We start from the raw sequence: 16,664 nt of genomic DNA on the forward strand, positions 1-16,664 counted from the left end.
TCATCGGACGAGCTTCCACTCGTCCCTTCCATCTACACTTATAAAATCACAACATGAGCATGAAGAGGAGATATTGACAATTATAAAATAGCATGTTTGAGCTTCTCTTGAGGCCACATTAAAAAAGTGACAGTAAGCGTCGCTATATAGCGACGCTCTGTTCCGTCGTTATATAGTGACGTTTTTAATTAAAAACGTCGCTATATAGCGACAAATAAGCATCGCTATATAGCGACGTTGTGGGTTAAAACCCGAAACGCTAAACGCGCGGCGTTTTCTTCAAACTATTCCCTAATCTCTCAAGTAAGCAACCCAAAATCTCCTCCCACCTATTTTCGACAACCTCCCACCTATTCCAAGCAACCTCCCACTCTATTTTCCACTCCTCACCCTTCTCCTACCTCTTGTACTCCCTCTCTATCCTTTTCCCTCTTTGGTTTCTTAAAAGGAAGTTCTTCAAGAGGTGAGTTTGTTTCAACAATGTAGGTTGTTTGTTTGTTAGCTTTAGTTTTGTGAGTGTTTCTTCTTGTATTGCTAAACCTGTAAACTAGTTTTCATGCTTGTTTTGAAAGGATTGAAACAAAAAACGAGATTTCAAGAAAGAAACAAAACTCACCTCTTTTTTCTGTATTTCTCTTTCTTCTCTTTCTCCTTAACTCCTCAATCTCCTCCTTTCCTTGTCTCCTCAATCTCCTCCCTTCAAGAAGTTTCTTTTGTAATCTCCTCCTTCCACTAATATCTTATTTGAAAAAATGGGTTGTTTTCTCTCTTTTGTAGGACCAGTCCACTACACCGAGCGGGACATACTATTTCAGGTAAGTGCTTCCTCTTTTTTCCATTTATTATTTTTGTTATTTGCATTGGCCTGTAGCTAGCGCTTAGGATGGGCGTAGGAACCCTCTCTTCCCCTCCCACTCTTTCCTTCTTCCCCCTTCTCTTATTCTCCTTTTTCCCCCTTCTCTTTTTTCCCTCTTCTCTTATTCTCTCTTTCCCCTTCTCTCTTTCCCCCTCATCTCTTTTCCCTTCTCTCTTTCCTTTTCCTCTTATTCTCTATTTCCTTTCCCTCTTATTCTCTTATGCTTATGCTTCTCTCATTCCCCCTTCTCTCATTCCCCCTTCTCTATTTCCCCCTTCTCTCATTTGCATAAGCTCATGCTCATGCATGAGCATAAGCATGAGCTTATGCTTATGCTAATTCTTAAGCCTAAGCATAAGCATAGCATAAGCTCATGCTTATGCTCATGCATGAGCATGAGCTTATGCTTAAGTTTTCCCCTTCTTTATGCTTCTATTTTCGCATGAGCATAAGCATGAGCTTATGCTTATGCTTATGCTTATGCTCATGCATGAGCATGAGCTTATGCTTATGAGAGAAGGGGGAAATAGAGAAGGGGGAAAGAGAGAAGGGGGAATGAGAGAAGCATAAGCATAAGAGAATAAGAGGGAAAGGAAATAGAGAATAAGAGGGAAAGGAAAGAGAGAAGGGAAAAGAGATGAGGGGGAAAGAGAGAAGGGGGAAAGAGAGAATGAGCTCATTTCCTTTCCCTCTTATTCTCTTATGCTTATGCTCATGCATGAGCATGAGCTTATGCTTAAGTTTCCGCATAAGCTCATGCTTATGCATGAGCTTATGCGGAAATAGAGAATGAGAGAAGCATAAGCTCATTCTCTATTTTCGCATGAGCATAAGCATGAGCTTATGCTTATGCTTATGCTTATGCTCATGCTTATGCTCATGCATGAGCATGAGCTTAGCTTAAGTTTCCGCATAAGCTCATGCTTATGCGTGAGCTTATGCGGAAATAGAGAATGAGAGAAACTTATGCTTCTCTCATTCTCTATTTTCGCATAAGCTCCTTCTCTTTTTCCGCATGAGCATAAGCATGAGCTTATGCATAAGCATAAGCATAAGCTCATGCTTATGCTCATGCATGAGCATGAGCTTATGCGGAAATAGAGCATGAGAGAAGCTTATGCGAAAACTCATTCTCTATTTCCGCATAAGCTCCTTCTCTTTTTCCGCATGAGCTTATGCATGAGCATAAGCATGAGCATAAGCTTAAGCATAAGCTTAAGCATAAGCATAAGCATAAGCATAAGCTTATGCATGAGCATAAGCATGAGCATAAGCTTAAGCATAAGCATAAGCTCATGCTCATGCATGAGCATGAGCTTATGCTTAAGTTTCCCCCTTCTTTATGCTTCTATTTCCGCATGAGCATAAGCATGAGCTTATGCTTATGCTTAAGTTTCCCCCTTCTTTATGCTTATGCTTAAGTTTCCCCCTTCTTTATGCTTCTATTTCCGCATGAGCATAAGCATGAGCTTATGCTTAAGTTTCCGCATAAGCTTATGCGGAAATAGAGAATGAGAGAAGCATAAGCTCATGCATGAGCTTATGTGGAAATAGAGACGCGACGTGCATTTCGGATAGGAACAAAGCCATGGTTCATTGAGCAAGAGGCAATGGGAGCAACGGTCGATTGGGCTGAGGTGGCTGCTCGCACGGTATAAGTTTACTCCTACTTGTAATCTCACTTTTTAATTTAAGTTCCAATCTAATTTTTGATTTATATGGTTCACTCTTAGGGTCAAAGCTCAAGCGTCCCATCATCGGAGGCGGGCGATCAACAGGGCCAAGGATCGGACGCAGGTGGCGAGGACGAGGGAGAAGACGCAGGTGGCGAGGACCAAGGAACAGGCCAACAAGACGAAGATGATTCGGATTCGGATGAGTAGTGGTAGTAGCATTTTGTATATCCGCTCGTTTGAGCAATTTCGTATCACCCTTTCGACAGGGTAATTTTGTTACAAACACTGTTGTATATGTCCGACATGTATATGCATTTGTTACTCATCATTTCACAAGAACAATTTTGTATCACCCTGCAAGCAAGGGAAATTTTGTTCTAAAAAACTTTCTTTTGTAACTACAAAAAAAAAAAAGATTAGTGGGGCTAAACAGGGCCAAAAGGAAGCCCTGTTTAGCCCCACTAACCCTTTTTTTTTACTTCTGTTAATCGTCGCTATATAGCGACGTTTACCAGTGTCGCTATATAGCGACGATTAACAGTGTCGCTATATAGTGACGTTTGCATCGTCGCTATATAGCGACGTTTGCCAGTGTCACTATATAGCGACGCTCCTTTTTTGACGCTTTTAGCGACACTTATAGCGACGTTTGCACCCGTGAAAAAAAAAATTTTAATGTAAAAAGCGTTGGTATTTCCGTCGGAAAATGGCCTATGCCTTGTAGTGAGTACAAAACACAGCAGTGTGCTGGAGAAAACTGATGGACTCTCTCTCTCACAAACTGCCCTAGATCTAAGTGCTGAACACAGCCTTGGAGAGGGGATTTCAGTTTCGCACTGGATGCTAGGTTGAATGGAGAAGTGGGCCTTTTATAGGCTCTGCCCAGACCCCTTCAGATGATTGACTAGTAGGGTTGGCACCCTGTCTGGTAGCCGATCACATGGGCCTCATAAACTGCCCAGGGTTGGCCTTGGTTGATAGTCTTGGTTGGGCCGACTTGGCTAGCCACAGGCTCTTATATAAGGATGCCCTGGGTGGCCAGTAAGTGCTGCTCCTGGTGCCTCCATGTGAGGCCTAGAGGCCTTTTTATTCCTGCTGTTGTAGACTGCAACCAGCTCGTGTGCTGGTCGCCTATATTTGCCATGGTATCCTCCCTTCGGTTCTGGCCTGAGTCTCTCTCCCAACCCTCCTACCTCTCACTGCCCCTTGTCCCCTCAAATCGGGGGCTCACAAGTAGGCACAGTGAGAATCTAACACCCCCCCTCAATGTCACAACTGTGGGCCAATCCCCATATGTCTGATGAGGTGCTCCATCTGTTCTCGAGGGAGTGCCTTTGTGAAGAGGTCGGACAAGTCAACGGTCGGGCGGTACATGAGCTCGATCATGTCGTTGATGATGAGTTCTCGAACAAAGTGGTAATGAACTTCAATGTGCTTGGTCCGCGCATGGTACACTGGATTCTTGGCAATGGCTATGCAACTCTGATTGTCGCACATCAGCACTATTGCGCTTTGCTGACACACGTCCATGTCCTCCAGAATCCACCTCAACCACAGTGTCTCACAAGCTGCTGTACACGTGGCTCTGTACTCTGCCTCTGTAGATGAAAGGGCCACTGTGGGTTGCTTCTTACTTAGCCAAGAGATGGCACCAGATGGAATTAAGAAGCAATACCCTGTTGTTGATCTTCTGGTGTCAGCATCACCCGCCCAATCACTGTCATAGAACCCGCCTAGTTCGATGCCTTTGGTATAGGTGATCCCATAGGTGCAAGTACCCTTTAGATACCTCAGCACCCATAAACCTGCATCCCAATGACTCTTCCTGGGAGAAGCAGAGAACTGGCATAATAGTCCAACTGCATAACAAATATCAGGTCGAGTATTGGTAAGGTAAAGCAAACTTCCTACCAATCGTCAGTACAAAGGAGTATCGATTGGATGGGATGTGTCGTGAACACTTAGCTTGAGCCCGTAGCTTGAGCCCGACCTCCATGGGAGTTACTGCTATCCTGCAATCCTCCATCTGGAATCTCTTCAGAAGTTCTCTGCAATATTTTCCCTGTGTAATGAACTGCTTTACTTCTATCCCAAGGAACTAGTGTAATAACCCAAGGTCAGTCATCTCAAACTCAGACATGAGTAGCTTCTTGACCTGAGAAATCTTCTTGACATGGTCACCTGCCAAGATAAAATCATCAACATAGAGGATGAGTACCAATCGCAACCCCTTCTCAATGAACAAGTAGATGTTTGCCTCAGAAGGGCTTCGACTTTAGCCCTATCTTCTGAAAGAATACATGAATCCTTCAAAGCTGGCCAAGGTTGACAATAGTGATGATTGAGTATTTCGGCAAAGAAGAGGAGCCGGAGAATGTGTACCTGCAGGTAGCAAACTTGAAGCAGTCATCAGAAGGTGAGACGGCGCGTCGATATGTGGATCGAGCGGCTGTGCTCCTAGACCGTTTAATTGCCACACAGGAGGACAATGTCGGATTTCAAGCTGGAATGACTCAGCATGTGCTGGGCTACCTTGTAGCAGGAGCAAGTGACGAATTCCGCCTCAAGCTTAAATGGGAGAATCCAAAAACTATGGTGCTAGCAAATGAGATTGCTCAAAAGTTTAATAAAGTTCAGTCTGATCCCGCTTCAAAGAAGATGATTGTCCCTCCGCAACCCCCTCAATTCTTGCAACAACAACCTGGGGGGTCTAACTTAGGGGCATACCCGCACCCTTCATCAGGGATGTATCCACCACCTCCACCTCAAATGTATGGTCCTCCCTTAGATGCTTACCCTCAACAAGGTGTATATTCTCCCTTAGATGCTTACCCTCTGCCTCGAAGATTTCCCCAGCCTCGCCCACGAGCCCCCTTCCTTTCTACTCCCTTGGCCCCTCTAGCTAAAGAGGCCCCTCCTGCAAAAGAACCTAGAGTCAATGACCCAGCCAAGGATCTTCGGCTTGAGATGGTGGGCATCAAAAATCAAGCCAACCGCCCTCCAAGAGACCGAGCTAATGTTGTATGCTACGAGTGCCACCAAAAAGGTCATTATCGCACGGAATGTCCCAATATTCCAAGGGTGAATCTTCTAAGTGAATCTGGCACTGAGGATTCTGATGTAGAGATCCTTGACCTCGGGAAAAGAAGTTGTACCACCTTGGACCCCTCTCCAAACTATGGACCACTAGGCCACCCCAGGAAGAAGGTGTCCTTCTCAGAGCCCTCAGATGCTAAGATGGCAGACCTACCAATAGAGAAGACTAATAGATCTCGCAGGAGTAAGTGGTCACCCTCGGATTTTCCCATCGGCTTGGGGCAAGAAGACTGTTTGGTTGTTCAGGACCTTGCTCATTGTTCTTTGAGCATCACACTCCCTCAACTAATAGCATTAAGCCCTAAGGTGAGACGTGAGCTACAACAAGGGCTCTCAACAAGGAGGAACAAGAAAAAGGGAAAGGTAAGAGAGGTATCTTCTATCTCTGAAGAAATTGATCGGCACCCACATATAGTTGATGTCATCATAGATAATTGCCGTGTCAAAAATGTGTGTGTTGATGGGGGAGCTGAATGTAATATAATGGTGCCCCGAATCATGAAGAAATTGAATTTGAAATGTACAAGGCGTTCCTCCACTCGAATCAAGGTAGGAGATGGTCGACAACTCACCACCTTGAGAGACATTGAGGATTTGCCCATCACTGTCAATGGGTTAACCACCACCGTCAATTTCTATGTAGTGGACATTGAAGATACAGGTAGGAGTTACCCAACCATACTTGCGATACCATGGTTGAGAAAGAGTGATGCAGTTAGCTATTGGAAGATAGGACACATGTCTTTTGGTGCTTCTAAAGAGAAGATCCCGGTGCAACCAGGTGCCACAGAACCAGAAGAAGAAGAGGAGCAAGACAGTGATACTCTCTCATCCTCGGTGTCTGAATCAATGGAAGAATCAGACGGGGCAGAGGAGTTCTCAGAGGAGGAGTTTACATGATGGGGGTGTCTTCGACCCCGCCACCTTGAGAAAAGGTAACAGCTAGTCCTCAACAACTTGAATCTATGCTTTCCCCAGACCTCACTCCAAGTGAGAAAGATGAGTTCCTAGAAATGTTCAAAGATTTCCCTGACCTCTTTGCAACTAGCTACCACCACCTTCGCCATGTGACTGCCATAGAGCACAAGATAGAGCTGAAGCCTGATGCGAAGCCTGTGGCTCAGAAGTATCAAAGATCAGGGCCCCTATAGACCGATGCTTTGCGCTCGGAGTCGCAAAAGCTTGTAGAAGCTTGGTTTATTGTTCTGGTTCACAATACTGAGTGGGTTTCACCAGTGGTCGTCACCCCAAAGAAAAACAACAAGTGGCGGGTCTGCATCGACTATAAGAAACTCAATGCAGCCACCAAGAGGGACCATCATCCTCTTCCCTTTCAAGACCTCATTCTTGAGAAGGTAAGTGGTCATGAGATGTATACTTTCTGTGATGGTTAGTCTGGGTTTTATCAAATCAGAATTGCCGAAGAAGATGTCCTTAAAACCACATTTGCCACACCCTGGGGGACATTTGCATTCCAAGTAATGCCATTTGGCCTCACCAATGCTCCTGCTATCTTTCAAAGATTTATGTAGATGGTGTTTGCTCCTTATTTGGGGGATTTCTTGGAGGTGTTTTTAGATGATTTTTGTATATTCTCGTCACGTAAGGAGCACGTCATGAAGGTTAGGTTGGCCTTCCAAAGGGTCAATGATGCGAAAGGTAGTCTCAACCCAAAGAAATGCACCATTGGAGCCACTCAAGGGAGGTTACTGGGACATATTGTCTCATCCGAGGGTGTCAAGCCTGACCCCGAGAAGGTAGAAGCCATCCTCAAGCTCTCCGTGGCAACAACCAAATGTCAGGTATGCTCATTTGTCAATCTAACATGATACTATTGCCGCTTCATTGATCAATATGCTGCTTTGACATGACCCATGACTATGCTATTAAAAGATGGCGTTGATTTCTCTTGGGATGAGGATTGTGATCATGGGTTTGCACAAATCAAGAATGCTCTAGCTTCAGAACCCGTTCTACACAATCCAGATTGGGCAAAGACTTTCTATATCAATCCTGGGTTTGGTGAGCACACTTTGGCAAGTATTCTTCTCCAACAAGGGGATGATCGGTTCATGTATCCCGTTTGATTTGCTTCTTGACAATTGCTCAACACCGACTGACGCTACTCAAAGGCTGACAAGCATGCCTTGTCTTTGGTTTTCTGCATTGAGAAATTTAAGCATTATGTGGCTGGAAAGTCCTTCATTATAATCTCTTGCAATGGTCGTGCAAAGTAGGTTCTTCAATCACCATATCTCATGGGCCAGTTGGCCAAATGGTTGGTAGTTCTACAAGAATATGATTTTTCTTTCAAAATTGTAAAAGGGGGTTGTTGCAACTTGAAGAATGCTTTGATTGATTTAGAGGAGTGCCTTGATGTAACATTTGTAGCAGCCATAGAAGGGGGGGGGATCCATGGTATGGTGGTATCTACAGGTTTCTAACTGCTTTCTTGTTTCCTCCAGAAGGTACTAGCTATGAGAGAAAGAAGATCCACAGAGATAGTAGGCGCTACACCCTCTTTGATGGGGTGTTGTACCGTCAAGGCATGGATGTACCCATGGAAATAGTCTCCGACCATGGGAGTCCATTCTTAAATGCAGCAGTGGAGTTACTCATGGATTGCATGGGTATTGATCATTGCACTTCTAGCATCTATTATCCAGCATCCATGGGTCAAACGGAGCAGACCAATGAAGTCCTTTGTAAAACCATGGGAAAAATGGCCACAGGGAATAGGAGCCAGTGGGATCAGATGGTCACAGAAGCCATATGGGCTTACAACATCACTCATAAAACATCTACAGGTCACACTCCTTTTGAGTTGGTATATGGTACGGAGGCCGTTTTACCACTAGAGATAGAGATTCCAGCTTTGAGAGTGGCACAAGAACAAAGGATGATAGAAAATGAACATGTAGAGGCCCGGTTGGTGCAACTTGAGAAGCTAGATGAAACCCGATGCCTTGCCCTACATCAAATAGAGATTTGAAAGAATCGACAAAAGGCCCGCTTGGATGCTAAGATTCGCAAGGGATGGGAAAGAGACTTTGCTGAGGGGGATGTTGTGCTATGCTTTGATAACAGATTGGACCACCAAATGGATAAGGAGTTTCGCCACTGTGGACCGGTCCATACAAAGTCATCAAGGAACGTAGCAATGGGTCTGTACAAGTTCAGGAGTTGCATGAGCCATATGGCAGGAAGGTGATCAACAAGCGTTATCTCAAGCCCTTCTTTGTGCGTGATGGACCCAGGCATGGAAATGCTGTGCATTCCTTGCCTGGGGGGGGAACTGTTATGGATAGATTTGTCTAAGGAGAAAGGCATTAATATGTGTGTGTGTTTGTATGTGCAGCAATAGTATAATAAAATATGGTGTGCATACGGCCCAGGGTTGAGGTGGCAGGGCATGACCATGTGCGACCCTTCCACATAAGAGGACCCATAAGTGTGAGCCATGGTAGTAATATTATAAAATGTAAGGTGGCATGGCTCCTCCAGGTGCCACCCCTCCACCTAGGCTGCATTAAGTGAGATATGGCTCAAAGTCCATGGGAGAAGTAATATAAAATAGGTGGAGATGGATATTATATTGGGTTATTCCCTCCATATACGATAGGCCCATGTGGGGGAGGTATAGATAGTCCAAGGATGCAAGTTAAATAATGGGGAAAGTAGGATGAGGTGGCAAGATTCCTTGTGCCAACCCTCGACTTGTCCTCCTTGATGTTTGAACGTATTATAAAATTGGGAAGAGACCAAGGGAGTATCATAGACTTGGGATATGGGAGTTGATATATGTGGAAAAATGTGGCCAAGCGTTATCGCACACAATTGAGAGTGCGTAACCGCCTAGCCCACATGGGAGACTCTTCCACACACACCATGCATGTGGGAGGATGCATTTATTGGGAGAGACCCTCTCTCTTGGCTATAAAAGGAGGGGGCTATTCCTTGATGAGGCACGCTCATTCTTGTAAAGCCACCTAGCTAGTACTTTGATTTCTCCCTTCCCTTGCTTTCAAAATAAAGCATGGTCCTCTTCCCTTGATGTCTCCATCTTTACATTCCTCCTCCCATCATGTACACGGTTCTCTTCCCCCTCTCCCTTTTCCCTTGTGTCATAGTCTCCCTCTTCATTCCCTCTCCTTCTAATTCCTTTTCCTCTCCCATGATAACGTTTCGCCCTCACGTTCTCCTTTCCTCTATGGCCCTCAAGCGTCGCCATGCTTAGCCTCTAGCCTCTGGTCCTGATTTCTTTTCCAGCTAATAGAAATGGTGTGGTTGCTGGGATCGATATCCACGGCTAGTGGTATAAAATCTGTTAATCCTACGACTGGGTGCGGCACTGTCTCTTCCGTGTGCAGTTCTCTTCTTTTGTGCCTCCAAACCGCGTGCCTTCCCTATCTCTACGGCTGCAAAACCACCCTGCTTCTGCGCTTCCAGTTGGCTTGCTTTCTGCTTGTAGTTCCCACGTGTATTCTGGCTGGTGAATCTCCTGCTCGTATCGATCGCAGCTGCAAAATTGCAACATCTGTGCTCCCGCGCATGCATCCACTGTGTACACCCGCGTGCATTGCGAACAGATCGCAACGTTTTTTTGGGCTCCTGTGTCTTCTGGTTGCGGACTGTTTTTCGGGTTTTTGCAAAACTGTAACAGAACCCGCGCTTCTCTTCTCTTTCTCTTCTCCTTCTCCTCTCCTCTCCTCTCCTCTCTTTTTATTAAAGAGTGGGATTTGAACCCAAGACCTCCCCCTTCACAAAAGGGACACTTACCATTGGGCCAGTAGATAAGAAGTGATGAAAATGTAATGATTCTTGCTTATATATTGAAATCTCAGAAACTGTAACTCTCTAACCGTAGGGAGTTTTCACATGCTGTAAAAAGCAAAAGTACTTCACTTCACGTGCTCTACTCATATCTCCTACTAGATCACATATTCTGAACTTTTTCAAGATCACTTCACGGACGCACACCACACGAAGAGGGCGGATATTTATGTCACTTCTCGACGAGTTCAAGGTTTTGGTGCCTGGTCCTCCGTGCCTGACAGCTACCAATGGGCGAGATCTCTTTCTTGATCTTCATGTCGATCTGCAACAACGGATTATACAGTGCATTCCTCAAGGAGATGACGGGTGGGATGATACACCATGGATGATTCAAGGTGAAGAACTACTGATACGCTGGGAGAACTTTGATTTCAATTCTACTCATTGTATGGTGATTGAGCTACTTGCTGCTTCAGAGGTAATTAAAAGGGTGCCCTTCTTCGAAGGGTGGGATGCTCCCCAAGCTTGGGGGGAGATTTGGTGCATCTGCTTATTAATTCCTGTGGATAAGCTCGTCTTGAATGGTTTATTCTCAATATCACTACAATGGTTTCTAGGCCTTGGCTATGTTGGTAATGTTTCAACCAAGGAATCCATTTGTACCTAATCAACCCTTTGTGCCTCATTTTGAGGTTCAAGTTGTAATTCTTTTTGGTCTAAAGATAAAGTATCAACAAAGGATTGCCAGTTTATTTGGTGCTGAATGTTTGGCTCAAGTATTGAATTCTCCCCACCCTCTCCTTCTACCTATCTTGGACAACCGAGAAACTTGGGATGTCCGGATTTTAGTCTTGGTGTGATGACATCTTGGATCCTTCAATTTGTTGGAGCTTACAAACCTTCGACCAAGGTTGCTGGCGTGGGTGTGAAGCTCACTTCACTGGGTGGTGAGTATTGTTATAGCAAGTCTGCACCTACAAGTACATGCAACCAAGCTGAGTACTCAGCACTCATTTTTGGGCTGCAAAAGGCACAAGAGCATCACATCAAGCAACTTGAGGTGCACGAAGATTCTCAACTGGTGTGTGAACAAGTTAGTGGAAGGTGGAAGGTGGAAGCTGCGGAGCAAAGGCTTGGTTCCACGACATCAACAAGCATTGGAACTATGCCAACACTTTGAAGAGGGCAAAATTCAGCATATCCCTCGAGCTCAAAATATAATTGCTGATTTCTTGGCACGAGAAGCTTGTACTTCAATCATGCATGATGCGAGTGGAAGCACCACCCCAACAAAGCTGGAAGCCATGAAGGAGGGTGATCATTTGTAAGGAATGAAAAGGTTGTGGTCATCATGAAACTAATTGTTGGGCATACTTGATATGAGTTTACCGACTTCGGAAGATCATCAGAAAGGTCCTCAAGGACATTGCTCGAAAGAAGGATGCGAAACTGCACACCCGTTGAAGAAATAGCATGGCGACTACAAGAACTGGAAGAAGCTAAAGGTGATGTGCAAGCTCTCCAACTATTGACATTTGTCATGGCATTCTTATTTGCCTTGATGAACAACCTCATGCAGCACCGCATCTGTAACCCTCGCTTGTAAAGATAGCTGCGATATCATGAGGGTTTGTCCTTTTAAGATTGTCTATGAGCTATTCTATGCTGAAAATTCTTCCCGTGTAGTATTTCACAATACACTAGTCACACCCTACCCTGCCTATGTGTGCTTTGTGGATGTATCTTCACCTGATTTTCAGTGCAAGCTACCTCTTTCCATCGTTTGCCCATAGATAAGGCTCATTTCTTCTCTCTTTTTATATTTTCCAAGCATGGCTGACATTCCCGTGTTTTGTGGACAGGTTGAAGAAAATCCAAATGAGTATCTTGTGGCCTTCAAGCGCTGTTGTGTTTCTCTCAACTTTCTTACTGAAGACAGATGGCTGTTGGTTCTTCCCACATTTCTAGAGGGTTTGGCTCAAGTGTGGTATGAGAAGCAAGCCGAAGATGTTCGCCAAAGTTGGCCAAGGTTGACAATAGCGATGATTGAGTATTTTGGCAGAGAAGAGGAGCCGGAGAATGTATACCTGTAGGTGGCAAACTTGAAGCAGTCAGAAGGTGAGACGGCGCATCCATATGTGGATCAAGCGGCCATGCTCCTGGACCGTTTAATTGCCACACAGGAGGAAAATGCCGAATTTCGAGCTAGAATGACTCAACATGTGCTGGGCTACCTTGTAGCAGGAGCAAGTGACGAATTCCGCCTCAAGCTTAAATGGGAGAATCCAAAAACTATGGTGCTGGCAAATGAGATTGCTCAAAAGTTTGATAAAGTTCAGTATGTTGATCCCGCTTCAAAGAAGACGATTGTCCCTCCGTAACCCCCTCAATTCTTGCAACAACAACCTGGGGGGTCTAACTCAGGGGCATACCCCCACCCCTCATCAGGGATGTATCCACCACCTCCACCTCAAATGTATGGTCCTCCCTTAGATGCTTACCCTCAACAAGGTGTATATTCTCACCCTCTGCCTCGAAGATTTCCCCAGCCTCGCCCACGAGCCCCCCTCCTTTGTACTCCCTTGGCCCCTCCAGCTAAAAAGGCCCCTCCTGCAAAAGAACCCGGAGTCAATGACCTAGCCAAGGCCATGAATGATCTTCGGCTTGAGATGGTGGGGAACAGAAATCAAGCCAACCGCCCTCCAAGAGACCGAGCTAATATTGTATGCTATGAGTGCCACTAGAAAGGTCATTATTGCATGGAATGTCCCAATATTCCAAGGGTGAATGTTCTAAGTGAATCTGGCACTGAGGATTCTGATGTAGAGATCCTTGACCTCGAGAAAAGAAGTCGTACCACCTCGGACCCCTCTCCAAACCGTGGATCAGGCCGCCCCAGGAAGAAGGTGTCCTTCTCAGAGCCCTTAGATGCTGAGATGGCAGACCCGCCAATAGAGAAGACTAAAAGATCTCGCAGGAGTAAGTGGTCGCGCTCGGATTTTCCCATCGGCTCGGGGCAAGAAGACTATTCGGTTGTTCAAGACCTTGCTCATCGTTCTTTGAGCATCATGCTCCCCCAACTAATAGCATTAAGCCCTAAGGTGAGACGTGAGCTAGAACAAGGGCTCTCAACAAGGAGGAATAAGAAAAAGGGAAAGGTAAGAGAGGTATCTTCTATCTCTGAAGAAATTGATCGGCACCCACATACAGTCGATGTCATCATAGATAATTGCCATGTCAAAAATGTGTGTGTTGATGGGGGAGCTGCATGTAATATCATAGTGCCCCGAATCATGAAAAAATTGAATTTGAAATGTACAAGGCATTCCTCCACTCGAATCAAGGTAGCAGATGGTCGACAACTCGCCACCCTGGGAGTCATTGAATATTTGCCCATCACTGTCAATGGGTTGACCACGACTGTCAATTTCTATGTAGTGGACATTGAAGATACAGGTAGGAGAAGGTAGAAGCCATCCTCAAGCTCTCCCCACCAACAACCAAACGTCAGGTACGCTCATTTGTAAATATAGCAGGATACTATCACCGCTTCATTGATCAATATGCTGCTTTGACACGGCCCATGACTATGCTATTAAAAGATGGGGTTGATTTCTTTTGGGATGAGGATTGTGATCATGGGTTTGCACAAATCAAGAATGCTTTGGCTTCAGAACCCATTCTACGCAATCCAGATTGGTCAAAGACTTTCTATATCAGTCCTGGGTTTGGTGAGTACACTCTGGCAGATATTTTTCTCCAACAAGGGGAGGATCGGTTCATGTATCCCGTTCGATTTGCTTCTCGACAATTGCTCGACACCGAATAACGCTAGTCAGAGGCTGACAAGCATGCCTTGTCTTTGGTTTTCTACATTGAGAAATTTAAGCATTATGTGGTTGGAAAGTCCTTTGTTATAATATCTAGCAATGGTCTTGCAAAGCAGGTTCTTCAATCACCAAATCCCATGGGCCAGTTGGCCAAATGGTTGGCACTTCTAAAAGAATATGATTTTTCTTTCAAAATTGTAAAAGGGGGTTGTTCCAACTTGAAGAATGCTTTGATTGATTTAGAGGAGTGCCTCGATGTAACCCTTGTAGCAGCCATAGAAGTGGGGGATCCATGGTATGGCGGTATCTACAGGTTTCTGACTGCTTTCTCCTTTCCTCCTGAAAGTACTAGCTATGAGAGAAAGAAGATCTGCAGAGATAGTAGGTGCTACACCCTCTTTGATGGGGTATTGTACCGTCAAGGCATGGATGGGATACTAAGACGGGCCATTGATGCAGATGAAGTACCTAAGGTATTGAAGCATTATCATGATGGATTTTGTGGAGGCCACTATGCCAGTGACTATACAGCTAAGAAGATTTTACATGCTGGATACTATTGGCCGATCTTGTTCAAGGATGTCACTTTGTATTGCAAAACTTGTGAACCATGCCAATTCTTTGGTAGGAAGGAATTGCATCCTGGGCAACCTCACCTAGTGATGTCCATCCATCCATTTTAGAAGTGGGGAATAGATTTTGTCGAGCCCTTGCCCATGACTGCCCGCAAAAAGAAGTATCTTTTGGTAGCCAGTCAGTATGGCACTAAGTGGGCTGAAGCTATCGCCCTCCCCGCTGCAAATGGTAAGGCAGTTTCAAATTTCATATTTGAATGTATCTGCACAAGGTTTGGGACACCCATGGAAATAGTCTCCGACCATGGGAGTCCATTCTTAAATGAAGCAGTGGAGTTACTCATGGATCACATGGGTATTGATCATCACACTTCTAGCATCTATTATCTAACATCCATGGGTCAAACAGAGTGGACCAATGGCCTCCTTTGTAAAACCATGGGAAAAATGGCCATAGGGAACACGAGTCAATGGGATCAGAAGGTCACAGAAGCCGTATGGGCTTACAACATCACTCATAAAACATCTATAGGTCACACTCCTTTTGAGTTGGTACATGGTACTGAGGCCGTTTTACCACTAGAGATAGAGATTCCAGCTTTGAGATTGGCACAAGAACAGAGGATGACAGAAGATGAACATGTAGAGGCCCGGTTGGTGCAACTTGAGAAGCTAGATTAAACCCGATGCCTTGCCCTACATCAAACAGAGATTCAAAAGAATCGACAAAAGGCCCGCTTGGATGCTAAGATTTGCAAGGGACACTTTGCTCAGGGGGATGTTGTGCTATGCTTTGATAATAGATTGGACCACCAAATGTATAAGAAGTTTTTGCCACTGTGGACTGGTCCATACAAAGTCATCAAGGAACGTAGCAATGGGTCTATACAAGTTTAGGAGTTGCATGAGCCATATGGCAGGAAGGTGATCAACAAGCGTTATCTCAAGCCCTTTTTTGTGCGTGATGGACCCAGGCATGGAAATGCTATGCATTCCCTGCCTGGGGGGGGGAACTATTATGGATAAATTTGTCTAAGGAAAAAGACATTAATATGTGTGTGTGTTTGTATGTGTGGCAATAGTATAATAAAATATGGTGTGCATAGGGCCCAAGGTTGAGGTGGCAGGGCATGACCATGTGCCACCCTTCCACGTAAGAGAACCCATTAGGTGTGATCCATGGTAGTAATATTATAAAATGTAAGGTGGCATGGCTCCTCCATGTGCCACCCCTCCACCTAGGCTGCATTTAGTGTGATATGGCTCAAAGTCCATGGGAGAAGTAATATAAAATAGGTGGAGATGGATATTATATTGGGTTATTCCCTCCATATAGGATAGGCCCATGTGGGGGAGGTATAGATAGTCCAAGGATGCAAGTTAAATAATGGGGAAAGTAGGATGAGGTGGCAAGATTCCTTGTGCCAACCCTCCACTTGTCCTCCTAGATGTTTGAACGTATTATAAAATTGGGAAGAGACCAAGGGAGTATCATAGACTTGGGATATGGGAGTTGATATATGTGGAAAAATGTGGCCAAGCGTTATCGCACACAATTGAGAGTGCGTAACTGCCTAGCCCACATGGGAGACTCTTCCACACACACCATGCATGTGGGAGGATGCATTTATTGGGAGAGACCCTCTCTCTTGGCTATAAAAGGAGGGGGCTATTCCTTGATGAGACACGCTCATTCTTGTAAAGCCACCTAGCTAGGACTTTGATTCCTCCTTTCCCTTCCTTTCAAACTAAAGCATGGTCCTCTTCCCTTGATGTCTCCATCCTCCCATCATGTACACGCTTCTCTTCCTGCTCTCCCTTTCCCCTTGTGTCATAGTCTCCCTCTTCATTCCCT

General features: G+C 45.1%; 1 long non-coding RNA gene across 1 annotated transcript in view; it reads left to right on the top strand.

Moving 5' to 3' along the window:
* The window catches only part of LOC147889833 (uncharacterized), a 109,504-nt gene that overhangs the window by 345 nt on the left and 92,495 nt on the right, over nucleotides 1-16,664 (top strand). The window lies entirely within an intron of this gene.

The sequence above is a fragment of the Dipteris shenzhenensis genome, chromosome 20 (assembly GCF_047967505.1).
Source record: "Dipteris shenzhenensis isolate YYH24624 ecotype China chromosome 20, Dip_SZ_1.0, whole genome shotgun sequence".
NCBI classification, from domain to species: Eukaryota; Viridiplantae; Streptophyta; class Polypodiopsida; order Gleicheniales; family Dipteridaceae; genus Dipteris; species Dipteris shenzhenensis.